Source organism: Tachyglossus aculeatus, chromosome 14 (genome assembly GCF_015852505.1).
Source record: "Tachyglossus aculeatus isolate mTacAcu1 chromosome 14, mTacAcu1.pri, whole genome shotgun sequence".
NCBI classification, from domain to species: Eukaryota; Metazoa; Chordata; class Mammalia; order Monotremata; family Tachyglossidae; genus Tachyglossus; species Tachyglossus aculeatus.
Genome location: NC_052079.1, coordinates 37,836,063 through 37,854,955, shown reverse-complemented (window position 1 = coordinate 37,854,955; position 18,893 = coordinate 37,836,063). Strand labels below are relative to the sequence as shown.

The 18,893-nt window shown below is 45.6% G+C and overlaps 1 long non-coding RNA gene across 1 annotated transcript in view; it reads right to left on the bottom strand.

Annotated features, from left to right (window-relative positions):
* Window positions 1–9,608: 9,608 nt before the first annotated feature.
* The window catches only part of LOC119936513, a 70,722-nt gene continuing 61,437 nt past the window's right edge, over window positions 9,609–18,893 (bottom strand). Inside the window, exon 4 of the long non-coding RNA XR_005453789.1 lies at window positions 9,609–9,814. This is a non-coding gene — a long non-coding RNA (uncharacterized LOC119936513). The remainder of the gene's footprint in view (window positions 9,815–18,893) is intronic.

Below are 18,893 nucleotides of genomic sequence, written 5' to 3'. Positions count from 1 at the left end.
TTGTACACCTTTATTCACTCCACCCTCACAACATTATTTTAAATGTCTGTCTCTCCCTCTAGATGGTAAGCTCACTGTGGGCAGGGAACATGTCCACCAATTCTGTTATACTGTGCTCTCCCAAGCGCTTAGGATAGTGCTGTGCACACAGTAAAGGCTCAGTAAAAGTGATTGATCGATTTGATGGTATTTTACCGAGAGCTTACTTTGTGCAGGGCACCATACTAAGCGCTTGGAAGAGTACAATACAGAGTTGGCAGACACTTTCCCTGCCAATGGCAAGCTTATAATCTAGAGGGAATGACTGAAGAAGATTTCTATCATTTGTTAGATAAACCATCTGGGGTCACAGGGGGCACGGGTCAGCCCTGGGGAGAGGGAGACAAACTCCGAGCTCTACCATTCCTAAAATGCCAATGATTTAGTGGTAAAACAGCCTGGATTCCATCCTCACCAGTGCCACTTTTGAGGAACTGAATGGTGAAAGAGAACAGGACGTTAGTGAGGCTGCAATAGCCAAGACTATGATCTTGTGGAGACAGAGAAGATAGCTCAGATAAAAGCAGTGGGATGGAAGACACATCAGGATTTGGAAATGGGATGGATGTGGGAGGAGGAGGAGAGTAGGGAATTCCCCCTTTCTTGGGGGGACTGGTGCAAGGAAAGAAGGATATTCTGTAGGGGAAAACACCTCACAAAGATATTGGGAAGATTCTGGAAGATGTATGAGGGTTTTTTGAGCACAATGTGTCCTTTGAAATAAATTTTGAAATAAATTTTTTTTTACATTCTGCAAAAAAACTAAATGACAAATCTCATGGTTTAACAAAGTCCTATTTTTGGTTTACAAATTACATAGAATTTCATAGCTAATTTTTTTTAAACAACTCAACTGCACGATTTCTGCAGCCCTGTGCTTGAAGATGTCCATATGGTTCAAATTAGCCATTCAGCCACTTTAGAAAGAATAAATCATGACAGTCACACAAGAGAAAACAATGTAACCATATTTTTTTGCTTACTGGTGACAGTGTCCCCTTCCTACCCCCCCCCCCCCCCCCCCCCCCCCCCACAGTCTTCAAACTGCTCATTCATCTTGAGAAGGGGCCTTCAAAGGCTGTGAGTTGACAGCTCTTCATCTGGGACACTGTCACCACAACCCAGATGGGGCATTTAGGCAAATAATAGAAAGGAAGGGAAAATCTGTTTTGCTAGTACGGCACCAAATTAACAGGAAATGAAGCCAGTGTGAAAGCAGATGGGCAGAGAGCCTGGAGCACAATATGCCATTCAGGTTGAGATGACTCTTGGGCCAATACCCCGAACCCAGTTTGAGGTAGAGGCATTCCTAATATCGCACTAGGAGAGCTTCTTAGGGATAAACTAGTCCAAAAAAGAATTCTTGCGATTTATCAATCAGTCAACCGTATTTATTGAGTGCTTATGTGTGCAGAGTACTGTGCTAAGCGCTTGGGAGAGTAAAATATAGCAGAGTGGTAGATATGTTCCCTGCCCAGGTACAGTGCTCTGCACGCAGTAAGTGCTCAATAAATACGATTGAATGAATGATGAGCTGATAGTCTAGAGGAGGGGACAGGCATTAATATAAAGAAATAAATTGTGGCTACGTACATAAATGGTGCAGGGCTGAGGGAGGGGTGAATAAAGGGTACACATTTAGATTGAGAGGAGGAATGGTTGGTTCCCTGGCTGTGGTGCCCACAGAAACTCAGCCCCAGTCCTATCCTGACTCAAAGATTTCCATTTCATCTTCCCCTCTGCCTGGTGGCCTTTCCTCTGGACCTGAACTGCTTCTATGCTGAGCTGGGCACTTACCCTATCTTTCCTTGATTCCTGCATCAGCCTCCTCACTGACCTCCCTGCCTCCTATCTCTTCCCACTACAGTCTATACTTCACTTTGCTGCCTGGATCATTTTTCTGCAAATACATTCAGTCTGTGTTTTCCCATTCCTTAAAAACTTGCCCATCCACCTCCACATCGAACTGAAACTTTTTACATTGACTTTAAAGCACTCGGTCATCTTGCCCTCTCCTATTTTACCCCCCTGATTTCCTACTGCAACTAGAGAAGCAGCGTGGCTCAGTGGAATAGAGCCCGGGCTTTGGAGTCAGAGGTCACGGGTTCAAATTCCGGCTCCGACAATTGTCAGCTATGAGACTTTGGGCAAGTCACTTAACTTCTCTGGGCCTCAGTCCCCTCATCTGTAAAGTGGGGATTAAGACTGGGAACCCCATGTGGGACAACCTGATCACCTTGTAACCTCCACAGAGCTTAGAACAGTGCTTTGCACATAGTAAGTGCTTAATAAATGCCATTATTATTATTATTACTACAACCCAGCAGGCTCACACTGCTTCTCTAACACCAACGCACTCACTGTACCTCTCAATTGTCTACCCCTCCATCAACCCCTTGCCCATATCCTGCCTCTGGCCTGGAACTCCTTTGCCTTCATAACCAATGGACCACCATTCGCCCCACTTTCAAAGCCTATTAAACTCACATCTGCTCCAAGAGGCTTTCCCTAAGCCCTCATTTCCTCTACTCTTCCTCCTTTTCTGTCAGCCTTGAACTTGTATACTATATTCACTCCATCCTCAGCCCCACAGCACTAATAAACATATCCATAATTTATATTAATGTCTGCCTTCAGCCCCACAGCACTAATAAACATATCCATAATTTATACCAATGTCTGTCCTCCCTTCTAGATGTAAGCTCCTTGTGGGCAGGGGACATGTCTACTTACTCTGGTATGTTGTACTCTCCCAAGCACTTAGTACAGTGCTCTGCAAACAGTAAGTGCTCATTATCAATTTCTACAAACCCTCCCTACCATGTGACTAACCCGCTAGAGATTTTGGGTTTCCCCATTCATTTTTGCCAACCCCTGCTGAAACCTGGCACACACCAGTATGTGCCTCTGCTGCTCAGCATCCAGTGGTCCACACTCATTGCACACACAACAATCTCCACTGACTGTTCAGGGCATTTGGAGGCGGAGGCGGGGAGTAGAGGCTGACACTGAAAGCAAGCCATTGACTCCTGGAAAGCTGAAATAGAAGCATCCAGACTGTGAGCCCGCTGTTGGGTAGGGACCGTCTCTGTACGTTGCCAACTTGTACTTCCCAAGCGCTTAATACAGTGCTCTGCACACAGTAAGCGCTCAATAAATACGACAGAATGAATGAATCCAGACACAGAGTCTGTGGCATTTTGTGCATTCTACAATTAGGCAGGTACCATGAAAGTTAATGGACTATTGGGAGATAAAGATATAAAAGTCAGAGATTACCTTTCATTGAAAAGTTAATTTACAAGACTACCCTCTTTTCAGCTAGCAGCACAGAAATCAGGCTGAAAAATAGGTCCAACACTGCCCCTTCAAACAGTCTTATGCAGTCTTATGACACACAGGAATGATGATTTAATCTCTGGCTTTTAGCAGAAGTTTGTTTCTAGCCATATGTCAGTTGCACTTGGGTGACAGAGAAAATATGGGCAAAGGGAAAACCTTGGAAAACAAGTTCTCAGGCCAAGAAAGGGGGAACTTCGTGTAATTATTCTTGTCATGAATTCTCCTCTTCCTAATATATAGTCCTGAGAATTTTGACTTTTGAAGTGGCAGGGGAGGGAAAGCTAAACTGAGTTTTCCGGGACTCCCAGCGTTATAATGGTATTTACTGAGCACCTGCTTTATAGTAAGCACTGTACTGAATGGCGAAGAGGCCCCCTTAAAACTGGGGCAACACTGCTTCCACTCCACATCCCCACCAAGTCAGTTCAGCAGCAGCAACAGTAGCCCAGGTTGCCAGCGGTAGACGTGGCACTCAATAAATATGACAATGAATGAATGAATGTATGAATGGTGGTGGAGGGACAGGAACAGTGGGCTTTTCGCCAAAATGTTCAGGCACCTTCCCTGATTTACTTCCTTCTCCAAAATGATTGCATTCAAATGCCACTCCCTTGTTTTTACCTGCTGCTCTCTTTTCTCTTCCTTTTTGCTAACCAAAAAACATGAACGAAATCAAGGACAAGCGAAACAAAACCCTTTCTCCCCACCCCTCTTAAGCTTCTGTCAAAACGTCTCCATCACATATGTCCATTGGCTGTCTCAGAGCATATGTTCCTTGGAAGCAGAGACTGTGTCATTTGGTATCCAATTCAACAACCTTTCATGAGGCCAAGCTTGAATAAAACAAACGAAAACCCCAAAGCCCTGCCCAGGCCAGCTCTCCCTTCCACTTGTCCCTACCAAGGATGGCAGCATCCGGGGCCAGAGCCTGTGAGCCTAGGCCCAGAGCGTCACATTTCTCTTCCCTTCATCCTACTCCCTTGGGCCAGGGAAGACTGGGACCTGGGGTTCGTGGGACGGGGAAGAATGGAGGAATAGCTAGTCCCCAAAGTAAAACCATATCCCTCAAAGACTTGCGTCAGCCTGGTCGACTCTTTGTGGTCTATTAAGCTGTTCTAATCTAATCTAACTGATTAGAACAGCAGTGTTTAGGATTATACAGTGTTTTCTAAGCGGTTCCTATGTGTTAAACACTGTTAATCAGGCCAACACAGTCCCTGTCCCACGTGGGTGTCTCAGTCTAAATAGGAAGAACAGGCATTGAATCCCCATTTTATTGATGAGGAAACTGAGGCATGGAGAAGTTAAGTAATTTGCCCAAGGTAACTGGGTAGAGAAAGGATTAGAACCCAGGTCCTATGACTCCCAAGCCCAAGCTTGAAGCAGCATGGCCTAGTGGAAAAAACCCAGGCCTGAGAGTCCAAGAGACCTTGGTTCTAGTCCCAGTTTGCCACTTTCTTGCTGTGTGACCTTGGCCAAGTCACTTAAACTGCTCTGGTGCTCAGTTTCCTCATCTGTAATAAGGGGATTCAATACCTGTTCTCGCTCCTATTTGGATCACGAGCTTCAGGTGGGACAGGAACTGTGTCTAATCTGAACATACTGTATCTAACTACTTCAGTGCTTAGTACAATTCTTGGCACATGGTGCTAAACATGCTACAGTAATTAATTATTATTATTTGGCATTCCCTCCCTTGCTTTGGGGCCATGAGATGGAGCTGAAGTGGGATGTGGAAAGGAAGCCTGCAAGGCTGGGCCTGAGGGGGCAGCTCTAAACTTCTGTCCTGCCTGGGGGTGGAGGGAATGAAGGTCAGTTGGTGCAGGTGTCCCTGCGGGTCTGGCCTCCTGCTTGGGGCGGAGGTTGGTGGATCGTGGGGACCAACTTCAGAACTCAAAGCAGGAACTGTCCCAAAACAAATAAGGGAGGCAACTGCTACAAGATGTGCTGGTAATTATTTAATCCACTGATGCAAAACCTACTGTTCGGGGTCAAGAACAGAGCTGGGGCAACGTGGAAGGAAACTGAGTCAAGGGAAGAGTCTTTATCCCACACCCCACTGACCCTGGAGAACTGTCCAGACCAGTCCAAGACCAAAATAACCCAGAGATCCATGAGGACTTCCAAGATACGGGCAAACAGAGCCATCAGAATCCAAGGGTCCCCAACTGTGCAGCCCCACTGGGACAAACTGAAGGGGTGGTTTCATGTTTGAGGGCAAACTGAAAGATGTTGCCGACTTAAGTGCTTAGTACATTGCTCTGCACACAGTAAGCACTCAATCAATACGTTTGAATGCACTGAATGAATGATCGAAGTGACCACCAGAAGGCAGACCCTAAATTTAAATCATCATTTCCCAAACTTTTGCAGCGGGGCCAACAGAGTATGTCCTAGAGCCCTTGAAATGCTTGTGGCTGCACTTGGTTCGAACCAGGATAATGATAAAAACCTCTTTCACTTCGGAGTATTTCATCAAATATGCCTTTGGAAATAAAGCTGCCAATGACAGCAAATAGGCCTGCCAAGTTACAGAGCTGTTCGCAGATGCTGCTGCTCCAGGATGTCCCCATTCCGGGATGTGGACACGCTCCTGTGGGAGAAGGAGGGAGGAAGGGGCTGTGTGACCTCAGTTATCTGTGCCCCAGGAGGCCTTGGCTCTGTCAGAGTGCCGGACCATGCCCAGGCAATGACCGCTCAGGGTGGCGAGTTCATAAAGCTGTGTAGGCAAGGAGGGGCATCTGCAAGACTGAATCAAGCAGAGAAAAAGACTAGCGATTGCCCAGAGTGAGAGGGGCAGGAGCCGGGAGGGTGTTGACACACTGATTAGCAGGGAAATTGCCTGGTCCTGGTCACAGGGAGCAGTTTTGGGTTGCCAGGAATGGCAGGGGGTGGTGGAGCAGGAGGGGAGCCCAGGATAGGGCTGGGGTACTTCAGGCAGGGGCAGGGCAAATGTCCTCTCTAGCAGGTAAGACCAATGGGCTGAACGCTTGCAGGTGGATTAAGCACTTGGACCAGTGCTCTGAACATAATTAGCCCTCAAAAAATACCTGACAGTGGAAAGAGCCCACTCAGGCTTTGGAGTCAGAGGTCATGGGTTCAAATCCCGGCTCCGCCAACTGTCAGCTGTGTGACTTTGGGCAAGTCACTTTATTTCTCTGGGCCTCACTGACCTCATCTGGAAAATGGGGATTAAAACTGTGAGCCCCCTGTGGGACAACCTGATCACCCCGTAACCTCCCCAGTGTTTAGAAAAGTGCTTTGCACATAGTAAGCGCTTAACAAATACCATCATTATTATTATTATTATTGAAAGGGCCCAACAGAGTTTTCCTTCCCATCATGTACTCCCCCCCGACTAGTCTCATCACCCCACCCTAGCTCCTCCAAGACTGCACTATGTCACCAAGTCACTTGAGTCCTCACCTGCTAAGCACTTTGATACTTCCTCCCATTTAGTCCTTATTTACCTATCTTTAAATGTGTTTGCTTCCCCTACCTGCAATTTATTTTAGTGTCTGTCTCCCCCAGTAAATTATAAGACCATGGAGGGAAGCAGCATGGCTCAGTGGAAAGAGCCCGGGCTTTGGAGTCAGAGGTCATGGGTTCAAATCCCGGCTCTTCCAACTGTCAGCTGTGTGACTTTGGGCAAGTCACTTAACTTCTCTGTGCCTCAGTTCCCTCATCTGTAAAATGGGGATGAAGACTGTGAGCCCCACGTGGGACAACCTGATTACCTTGTATCTACCCCAGCGCTTAGAACAGTGCTTTGCACATAGTAAGCGCTTAATAAATGCCATCATTATTATTAGAGGGGGAGACAGACATTAAAATAAATTACAGCCATGTACAGAAGTGACCGTGGGACTGAGGGTGGAGCGAATATCAAGCGCTTAAAGGGGATAGATCCAAGTGCAGAGGGGATGCGGAAGGAAGAGAGAGTTGGAGAAATGAGGGCTTAATTGGGGAAGGCCTCTTGGAGGAGATGTGCTTTAAATAAGGCTTCGAAGATGGGGAGAGTGGTGGTCTGTCAGATAAGAAAAGGGAGGGAGGATTGTGGACCAAAGGGTCAGTGATGAGATAGATGAGACTGAGGTACAGTGAGTAGGTTGATGTTGGAGGAGTGAAGTGAGCATGCTGCATTGTAGTAGAAAATCAAGTGAGGTAAAGTAGCGGGGGGCAAGCAGATTGAGTGCTTTACAATTGATGGGAAGGAATTTTGGTTTGACACGGAGATGATTGGGCGATTGCTTATAGTCCTTGAGGATTGGGGAAAACTGGACTGAACTTTTCTCTAGAGAAATGATCTGGAGTGCAGAGCGAAGTATGGACCGGAGTGGGGAGAGACAGGAGGCAGGGAGGTGAGGATGCTGATGCTGTATTGAGAAGCAGCATAGCTTAGTGGATAGAGCATGGGCTTGCAAGTCAGAAGGTTGTGGGTTCTAATCCTGACCTTAGGCAAGTGACTTCCCTTCTCTGTGACTCAGTTACCTCTTCTGTAAAATGGGGATGAGACAGGGAGGACAGTGGTGTTGTCTACAGTAATGGGAAAGACGCGGTGAGAACAGAGTTTGGGTGGGAAGATGATGAATTCTGTATTGGATATGTTAAGTTTGAGCGTTGGTGGACCATTCCAGGAGAGATGTTCTGAAGGAAGGAGGAAATGTGAGACTGCAGAGGAGAGAGGAGAGGACTGGAGAGGTAGATTTGGGAGGCAGGAGCGAATGAATGCATCAAGAGAGTGGGTGTAGATAGAGAATAGAAAGTGACCCAAAACTGAGTCTTGAGGGACTCTCTCAGTTAGCAGGTGGGAGGCAGAGGAGCCTCGTAAGAAACAATCAGGGAGAAAGGAGGAGAACCAGGAGAGGACAGTATCACTGAAGAAGGAGGTGGTCCAAAGTGTGGAAGGCAGATGAGAGGTCAAGGAGGACTAGTATGGAGTAGAGGCCATTGGATTTGGCAAGAAGAAGGTCACTGGATTCACTGATAAGATTTCGTTATAAATACCACCTTCTGTAGCAGTAAAGTTCTCATTAGGGGAGAGGGCGGGAATTAGGGGTTGCGCCTTCTAAAGCACAGAAATTTTATGAAATTTCAAAAGAACTATTAGCTTATTGAATTGATCTGAACACAGCCAACAAATGATTCCTCCCTATAATAGAATGCCTAGCTGTTTCCCTAAATACATTCCAAATATTTAGTTCCTGAGAAGCAGGCACCATGGCTACCAACTCTTTTGTACTGCCCATTTCCAAGCTCTTAGTACAGTGCTCTGCACATGGTAAGCACTCACGTACCATTGGTTAAGCAATAGTCTTCCTTACCTATATGGTCCAGCAGTTTCCATAGAAGTAATCCAATGTTTCTTTTCCTTATCTTGTCCATATCCATACTTGCTCTTGGTACTTTAAGTAATTTCTCTCCTTCCTTAGTGTTTTAACCTCATCCTATAGTAGCAGTAATAGTAGCATTTACTTAGCTCTCACTGGGTGCAATGCTCTAGACTAAGGGCTTAAAATATACCCAGAGTCCACACTTGGCCAATTTGTGTATCTCTACAGCCTCCTTTTAACCCAGCCCTGCCCCTGCCTCTATCAGGGGTCGTTTCACACTCTCCATGAGTTTTCAGCCAGAAAGAGATTGGTCCCAAGGTGTCCACAAACTCAGTCTCATTGAAGTTGTGAGGCTGGAGACAATTATCTCCCCAGGCTGGGACACAATACCTCTACCTGTACAGTCTGAAATCATATTGGCTTCTCTGTTGCCTCAGTTAATGAAAATGGGTAACTAATATAGGTTTCTTTGGGCATCACTGCTTCCTAATTTTCTCCTCGGGCACACTATTATTATCAAAATAGAAGGGTACAGAGCATTTCCTCTATGAAACAATTCTGAAGAGATTTTTAAATTGCCAAGTAAATGACTAACCCTCAAAACAATCCTCAAGACAGGTCTGGTATGTGTACGGTATGTCAAGAAGCAAGCAGCAACGACTTTTGGGAAATGGCAGACGGCCCACCGTAAATTCAAAGCAACGCGGCAACCCAACCAGGTCTTTGAGAGCTAAAATTCTAACGATACAAATGTTAATGCCTCTAAAATATGTAAACTGTTAAGATTACATATCCCTCTAGAAGCAGCCTGCTATATAGGAGATAACTAGCCATATGCTCTAAACCTGAGGTAAAAGGACTTACCAACTTGATTTAATTTTTTGACTTGTCTATTCTTGCATTATTGACAGTGGGATTCCCAGGTAGCAGAATTCAATGACAGCATTTGAAATTGAGCCACCAGCAGAAAGGTTTGTTTGTGTGTGGGAATTCAGAGGTGCAAGTTGCTCCATTACCTTGATATCCTTCGGGTTGTCAGGTGGCAATTCCATGATATGGTTCATAATCGCCTGCAGCACAGGTATCGGTGTACAGGACTCCTGGAAGACAAATTCAGGGACTTTTGATGCTACATTTACATTACTGAGTTGGAAAAGTTTCCTGATCAATTCCACCCTGTTGCTTAACCTTATCCCCTGAAACTTAAAATCCCTTCACTTCACCCAGAGCTCAAATGCTTTGACCTCCATGGTTCGTTCATTCATTCAGTCATATTTATTGAGTGCTTGCGTGTGCAGATCACTGTACGAGGCACTTAGGAGAGTACAATACAACAATAAATGGACACACTCCCTGCTCACAACAAGCTTTTGGTCTGGAGTGAGGGAGACAGACATTAATATAAATTAAATAAATTACAGATATGTAACTAAGTGCTGAGGAGCTGGGATGGGGGAAAGAACAAAGGGAGCAAGTCAGGGCGATGCAGACGGGAGGGAAAGAAGACGAAAAGTGGGGCTTAGTCTGGGAAGGCCTCTTAGTCTACAATAAGGCTTTGAAAAGGGGGAAAGGAACTGTCTGTCGGATTTGAGGAGGGTACGCGTTCCAGGCCAGAGGCAGGACATGGGCGAGGGGTCGGTGGCGAGATAGACAAGATCGTGGCACAGTGAGAAGGTTAGTATTAGAAGAGAATTAGAGGAGTGTTAGCATTAGAGTGCAGTGCAGGCTGGGTTGTAGTAGGAGAGTAGCAAGGTGAGGTAAGAGGGGGCAACATGATTTCTTTAAAGCCAATGGTGAGAAGTTTTTGTTTGATGTGGAAGTGCTTGGGCACCACTGGAGTTTTTTGAGGAGTGGGGAGACAATTTCTGAACATTCGTACGGAAAAATGATCTGGGCAGCAGAGTGAAGTATGGATTGGCGTGGGGAGACAGGAGGCTGGGAAGTCAGCAAGGAGGCTGATGCAGTAATCCAGGAGGGATAGAATGAGTGATTTTATTAATGGGGTAGCAATTTGGATGGAAAGGAATGGTTGGATTGTAGGAATGTTGTTGTAGGATTTAGTAATAGACTGAATATGTGGGTGGAATGAGAGAGAGGAGTCAAGGATAATGTCAAGGTTATAGGCCTGTGAAACAGGAAGGATGGTGTTTCCCAACAACAGTGTTGGGAAAGTCGGGGGAGGACAGGGTTTGGGTGGGAAGATAAGGTTTTCTGCTTTGGACATGTTAAGCTTGAGGTGATGGGAGGACATCCAAGCAGAGATGTCTTGAAGGCAAAAGGAAATGCGAGACCGCAGAGAGGGAGAGAGATCAGGGCTGGATGTGTAGATTTGGGTATCATCCGCACAGAGGTGGTAGTTGAAGCCATAGGAGTGAATGAGTTCTCCAACCAAGGCAGGACCCAGAACTGTACCCTGAGGGACCCTCCCAGTTAGGGGGTGGGAAGGAGAGGAGGAATCTGCCAAGGAGACTGAGAATAAACAGCCAGAGAGATAAGAGGAGAACCAGGAGAGAAGAGTGTCACTGAAGCAAAGGTTGGATAATGTTTCCAGGAGTTTATAATTGCAGTTCTAGTTTATAACTGCATCTTTTTGAGTCACCTTTACACTTTTCCACCAAATGTGGGGATCCGTTTGAGTTTCTAATAGGAAGACTATCAAAGAGCATTAATGCTCTACACTAGTCTTTCACAGAGTGTTCAAGAAGGAATTTTGCAGGGCAAACTACCTACAAAGAATTATGTCACAAGCTGGAAAGCTCAGTCAAGCTCTCCTAGTGCCAACCTACTTACTGTATCTCAATCTTGGCCCTCTAGCTGTCAACCCCTTGGCACATATCCTCCCTCTGATCTGGATCTCCTTCCCCCTTTATACCTGACACCCAATCTCTCCAACTACAAAGCCCTCCAAGGAGGCTGCCCTGACCAACTTCTCATTTTCCCACCCTAATCACCCTCCCGTCTGTGTCATCTACAAACTTGGGTCAGAACCTCTTACACACTTTGATACACCACCTCTACAGCACTGATTTACATACTTTTACGTTCTGTTGCTTCTCCTACCTGTAGTTTATTTTAATACACCGCGTAGCCTAATGGAACTAGCCCAAGCCTGGAAATCAGGGGACCTGAGTTCTAATCCTGGCTCTGCCCCATATCTGACCTTGGGCAAGTCACTTAACTTCTCTGTGCCTCAGTTCCCTCACCTGTGAAATGGGGATTAAACCATAATCCCTCCTATTTAGACTGGGAGTCCCATGTGGGACAGGGACTATGTTCATCCTGATTAACTTGTATTTATGCTAGTGCTGAGAACAGTGCTTAGCACACAGAATGTCCTTAACAAGTACTATAATACTTACTGTCTGTCTTCCCCATTGGATTGTGAACTTCTTCATTGCGTCTACCAATCTTCTTGTATTATACTCTCCCACACACTCAGTATTATGCTGTTCACACACTAAGTGCTCAATAAATATCACTGACTACAGATTGACCCTACAAATAACAAACCTCTCCACAGTTGAAACTGTGGAAACTTTTGGCCTCCATTTCTAAGTCTCTTAATGAGTCTAAATTGGCCTCTCTGCTGAGCACTATGAGTCATCAGAGTACATATCACTTTCTCCTGGGTGTTTATTATAAGTGCTCTGCATATAATGAGCCCTCAATTACAGCTGGTGATTGAAAACAAGGCAAGGGTCCCAGGTGAAATGGATTTCTATTGTTGGGGAGCACAAACAAGCATCCATCACTTCCATCTCCCTCTTCCGCTCAACCCAAATGCCACGGATTTGTTAAAATCCACAGAACTATTTCCTTGGAAACAGGATGGACAGTAGTACCACCACAGTGGAGGGAGAGTTTAAGCAATTCAACTCATTCTTTTTCCTGGGCATAGATTGGTTTGGCCAACATGCCAAGTAGTTGAAGTAATAGTATTCATTAGGCACTTACTGTGTGCAAAGCACTGTACTAAGTTGGTGGGAGACAATACACAGTAGGAATTAGACTTGGCCCCTGCCCCTCGGTGGGGTCTTGGGATGACAGACTCTAGTTTCCTAAAGTAGGGGAGGCTTCAAGGACTTAACCTTGCCTCCACTCAGGGCCAAGTCTTGGCAAGTCATTAATTATGGTATTTGTTGAGCACTTCCTGTGTGTCAAGCACTGTGCTAAGTGCTGGAGTAGGTACAAGATAATCATGTTGGACACACTCCCTGTCCCACATGGGGGATTTTATCCCCATTTTGCAGATGTGGACACTGAGGCACAGAGAAGTTAAGCAACTTGCCCAAGGTCACACAGCAGACAAATGGCAGAACAGGGATTAGAACTCGGATCCTCTAATCTCCAGGCCTATGCTCTTTCCACTAGGCTAACTTGCTTCTCGATCATTTGCTCACAGACCATTTATGGAAGATCTTCATCATATACTATTTTCTATTTAATGTAAAGGAAATCGTTGAAGCTAGATTTCCCATATTTCTTTTTTGAAGTGGAAGAGACCTGGTCTTTTGATAAACCTTGGTTATATTGCCCCAAGGTCAACAGGATTTACAGAAATAAAGTGTTTATCTGCATTACATGTTCACCTGCTCAGCAAATTAAAATTCCCTTTACAATTTAATATACTTAAATGGAAATATGATACCCAGCCAGAGAAATTTAAATAAAGCTTTAACCTTGCACACCATCTATTTCTGTCTAAGCAAACTCCTAGACTATCTGGCTCTGAAATGTATCTCCTCCACTTTTTTCCCCTACTTGAGAGGAGACATTTTTAAAAGAACTATCCTGACATTTTATGGCTCTGATGAGAAAAAGATGAATGTAAATAGTTGGCAGAAACTATGCCTGTGCCTGGCTGGGCTATAGAAATCTAATCCACTGTGTAGGTTTCCAGCTGAACCATGTGGAATCAACACTGAATGTACTGAACAAGATACTCAGGGCTGGCTTCAGAGGGTTAGGTAAGAGACTGCCTTGGGGCGGTAAACAACAGGAGCATCTATCCACATGCTTCTCAATAGGGCTGCTCCTTGGGACGTTCACTATCCATACCATAAACCCAATCAAGATGGCCACTCCATGTGTGGCAGCCACCTTTAGTTTTATTATCAATCAATCAATCAATTGTATTTATTAAGCATTTACTGTGTGCAGATCACTGTACTAAGCACTTGGGAAGTACAAGTTGGCAACATATAGAGACGGTCCCAACCCAACAGTGGGCTCACAGTCTAGAAGACTGAGTGAATTTGTATGAATCCTTCATTGACCTCCCCACTTTAGAAATAAAGAATTCATTTTACACGGTTTGACTTTGTTCTGGGGAGCTTTTATTTTTTTTTCTCCCTTCCAGTACTATTTCTCTGAGCCACAGGGTCAGTGGGAAGCTGCTTCATTTTGGGGGCCCTGCATGTAGGGCTATGCCATTGCGAGATTCAGGCTGTAGGGTTCAGGCTGGGCTCCTCCGGCCCCGGGGAGAGCAGGGGCCTGAAGTTGGCTCTCCCCATCTCGGGTAGGTGGGACTTAGGGGTCAACTCTCCCCTTACAGGGGAAGGTGGGACTCAGGGCTGTCTCTCCCCTTCCAGGGGAAGGTGGGAGTCAGGGGTTGGCTTTTCCCTTACTGGGGATGGTAGACCTCCGGAGCTGGCTCTCCCTATACAGGGCAGGTGGGGCTCTGGATAGGTGAAGGTCTGGGGTCACCTCCACTGGCCCTGGGGAGGGCACAGGTCAGGGACTAATTTTCTCACCTCATGGAAGGTCTCTCCTGGCCCTGGGAAACCTAGGGGTCCGAATCTGGCCAGGGAACTTGTCACCCAAATCTGTTATATTATACTCACCCAACACTTAGTACAGTAAGAGCACAATAAAAGACTGCTTGAAAAGCACTCATTCAAGTCAATCTCTAGCTTTGTAGGGGTCTGTAAAGGATGCAGCATCATTTCAGAATACTATATGACCTCTGTAAGTCTCACTTACCATTCCTATTGGGATAATGTAGTCAAAAGGGACCACGGGACAGGAGGATGACAGGAGGCGATGACCCACAGAAGGCTCATTATAGACCTTATGCTGAACTTCGAGTCCCAGGTAATCATAAAGTGGCTGGGAGATCATATTTTCCTTTATAATATATCTTGCTGACCTCCCTCCTTTCTTTTAAACTTGGTCTTACACTTTTCCAAACCGGGTCCAATGGGCCTCTGCTAATATGCATGGCTAGGGGAGTCTCTATAATTGGCTTCTTCTAAATAAATAAAATTCGAAAGGATTATTTTCTCAAATGTTTCCATCAATGTCATCTTTAAACCTGTCCTCATTTTTGTAGACTTATTGAGGAGAGGCTTAGCCTTAGGGTTTCCAGATACCATGCTATGTGTGAGCAGGAGCTGTAAAATGGGGATGAAGACTGTGAGCCCCACGTGGGACAATCTGATCACCTTGTTTCCTCCCCAGCGCTTAGAACAGTGCTTTGCACATCGTAAGTGCTTAACAAATGTCATTACTATTATTATACCTCCTTCCTCTCCCTCTCCTCCCCATCCCCCGCCTTACCTCCTTCCCCTCCCCACAGCACCTGCATATGTTTGTACATATTTATTACTCTATTTTACTTGTACATATTTACTATTCTATTCATTTTAATTTTATTAATGTGTTTTGTTTTGTTGTCTGTCTCCCCCTTCTAGACTGTGAGCCCGCTGTTGGGTAGGGACCGTCTCTATATGTTGCCAACTTGTACTTCCCAAGCACTTAGTACAGTGCACTGCACACAGTAAGCGCTCAATAAATACGATTGAATGAATGAAAGGAGCTGAACTAGGCTCAATCTTTTTCAATCCTTTCCTAGCACTCATGTTCAGGGAAGCAACAATAAGTCCAGAAGTTCCTTTTCAGCCAGGCAAGAGCATCTCCAAAAGCCTATCTGTCATTCACACAGGGGCTCCTGAACAGGTATAACTGATCTGGAAGTTCATTCTCACATGCATACACACATCCACGATATAAACCACTTCTCAGCTCAGCAGATCCATTTGGGTGGGCAGTTAGTCATCATCAATAGTATTTATTGAGTGCTTACTGTGTGCAGGGCACTTGGGAGAACGCAATACAATAGAGCTGGTGGGCATGCTCCCTGCTCACTGTGAGCTTACAGTCTAAGGAAGAATTTACAGTCAGAAGACCAGCCCAATCCCACACACAACTAAGCATCAACATCAGCCCCTGACTCAAGTGCTGTCAATGAGTTTTGTTTCTTGGCTAGCTGGGGAAACAATCAAGAAGGTTACAGGGTATTTAGGGCAGGGTCAAAGATGGTGTGTGGGGCCCAAACTGATGGAATACAGGGCAATTTGAGTGTTTAACCTACTTGAGGGCCGTGAGAACTGGCCTATTCACCGCCCTCAGATTCAACTTAATTATGGTGTTTTTTTAAGCACTTCATTCATTCAATCGTATTTATTGAGTGCTTACTGTATGCAGGGCACTGTACTAAGCGCTTGGGAAGTACAAGTCGGCAACATATAGAGATGGTCCCTACCCAACAATGGGCTCACAGTCTAGAAGGGGGCGACAGACAACAAAACAAAACATGTAGACAGGCACTCTTTTTAGTGCTAGGTTAGATACAAGTTAATCGGGTTGGACACAGTCCCTGTCCCACATGGGGCTCCCAGTCTAAGAGGGAGGGAGAACAGGTATTAAATCCCCATTTTACAGACAAGGAAATGGGCATGGAGAAGGGACTAACCCAAAGTCACGCAGCAGGCAAATGGCAGAGCTATGATTAGAACCCAGGTCCTCTGGTGTCCAGGCCCCAAGCTCTTTCCACTAGACCACACTGCTCCTTTTATAACAGTTTCAGGATAAGCAATAAGTTTTTTTTTTAAATGGCATTTATTAGGTGCTTACTATGTGCAAAGCACTGTTCTAAGCGCTGAAGTTCAGGATAAGCCATAAAAATCTCTCCAAAGCTCATAAAGCCTGAAGTGTAGGAAGGAGAATTCAGCCAATATAACAGAAAGAATTGCACATTTTATTTGCTTTTGCAGTCCCTTGCTTAAAAAGCACACAAATAACCAAGTCAGACTCCACCCATATTCAACCCATGGCCATGTCCTTCTAATCCAATACTGGACCAGTTTGAGCCTCTGTCATTCAACGACACAAAAATTTTCCATTCCAGGTGGCATGAGCAAAGCTTTTCAAAACAGTGCAGTCAGGCATCACATATTTGTTTAAATGCCAAAACTCAGATCTTTGTGTAACGTTATTAAATTCCAAAGAGGGAGAAATGAAAAGATAAACCTGGGTAGCTAGCCTCTGATACAGTTTTGAGAGAGAAGCAGTGTGGCTCAGTGGAAAGAGCCCATGCTTTGGAGTCAGAGGTCATCGGTTCAAATCCTGGCTCCACCAAATGTCAGCTGTGTGACTTTGGGCAAGTCACTTAACTTCTCTGTGCCTCAGTTACCTCATCTGTAAAATGGGGATTACGACTGTGAGCCCCCGTGGGACAACCTGATCACCTTGCAACCTCCCCCACGCTTAGAACAGTGCTTTGTACATAGTAAGTGCTTAATACATGCCATTATTATTATTATTATTATTATTATGTATGGCTCAGGCAGGAAAGCCTGGAGCTGCTACCCTAAAGGTTCTCTCAGCAGACGGCTGGAACCCCAACCCCAAAAGTAATTAATCATATTTATTGAGCGTTTACTGTGTGAAGAGATTCACACTAAGTGCTTGGGAGAGTATAATCTAACAAAGTTGGTAGACATTCCCTGCACACAATGAGCATACGGTCTAGGGCGGGAGGTAGACATTAATAGAAATACATAACTGATAGGTACATAAGTGCTGTGGGGCTGAAGGAGGGGTGAATAAATGGTGTAAATTCCAGTGCAAGGGCATCACAGAAGGCAGCAGGAGAAGAGGAAATGAGGGCTTTTCTGGGAAAGGTCTTTTGATGGAGATGTGCTTTTAATACAGGTTTGGAGGTGGGAATAGTGATCATGTGTTGGCTACATAAAGAGGGAGGATGTTCCAGGCCAGACGCGGGAGGTGGGTGGCGAGCTAGACAAGAACGAGGTACAGTGAGTTGGTTGGCATTAGAGGAGCAAAGTGTGTGGGCTGGCTTGTAGAGGGAAATCAGGGGGGTGAGGTAGGAGGGGGCAAGAGCAGTGAAACAACTTGCCCAAACTCTCCTAACAGACAAGTGGCACAGGCAGGATTAGAACCCAGGTCCTATGACTCCTAGGCCTGGGTTCTTTTCACTAGGCCATGCTGTTCCTCACATACTGGGGATATGCGAGTCAATGAGGGAAGAATAGTTGAATTGTAAAGCAGAAAACAACTGATTTATACAGCTTGAGAGTATCAACCTGTAGGGCTGAAATATCCCAGAACTTGGATTTCCACCAAATACAGCCATAAGGACACAAGAGCAGAGGGAACGGATGGTGGCAATGTCCCAGGGCTGGGGGTTGGAAGTGAAAGAATGATGATGGGAAAGGTGAGCTAAGCAAATTGAGGGTGGCGATGATGATGATTATGGTATTTGTTGTGCGCTTACTATGTGCCAAGCACTGTTCTAAGCGCTGGGGGGGATACAAGGTGATCAGGCTGTCCCACGTGGGGCTCACAGTCTTCATCCCCATTTGACAGATGAGGTAACTGAGGCACAGAGAAGTTAAGTGGCTTGTTCAAGATCACACAGCAGACAATATTCTATTTATTTTATTTTGTTAGTATGTTTGGTTTGGTTCTTTGTCTCCCCCTTTTAGACTGTGAGCCCGCTGTTGGGTAGGGACTGTCTCTATATGTTGCCAACTTGTACTTCCCAAGCGCTTAGTACAGTGCTCTGCACACAGTAAGCGCTCAATAAATACAATTGATGATGAAATGGCAGAGCTGGGATTAGAACCCACATCCTCTGACTCCCAAACCCATGCTCTTTCCACTAAATTATGCTGTTTCTCTGGTGCTGCTTCCGCTGATAGAGCTGAGGGTGGATACTTGTGCGTTTAGGGGTAGGAGAGGTGAGAGGAAGTCCGGGTGACTTGAGAAAGCCAGGGAGAGCCAAATGTGTCTACAGCCTGGAGGTCCAATTGTCAGCTGTGTGACTTTGGGCAAGTCATTTCACTTCTCTGGGCCTCAGTTACCTCATCTGCAAAA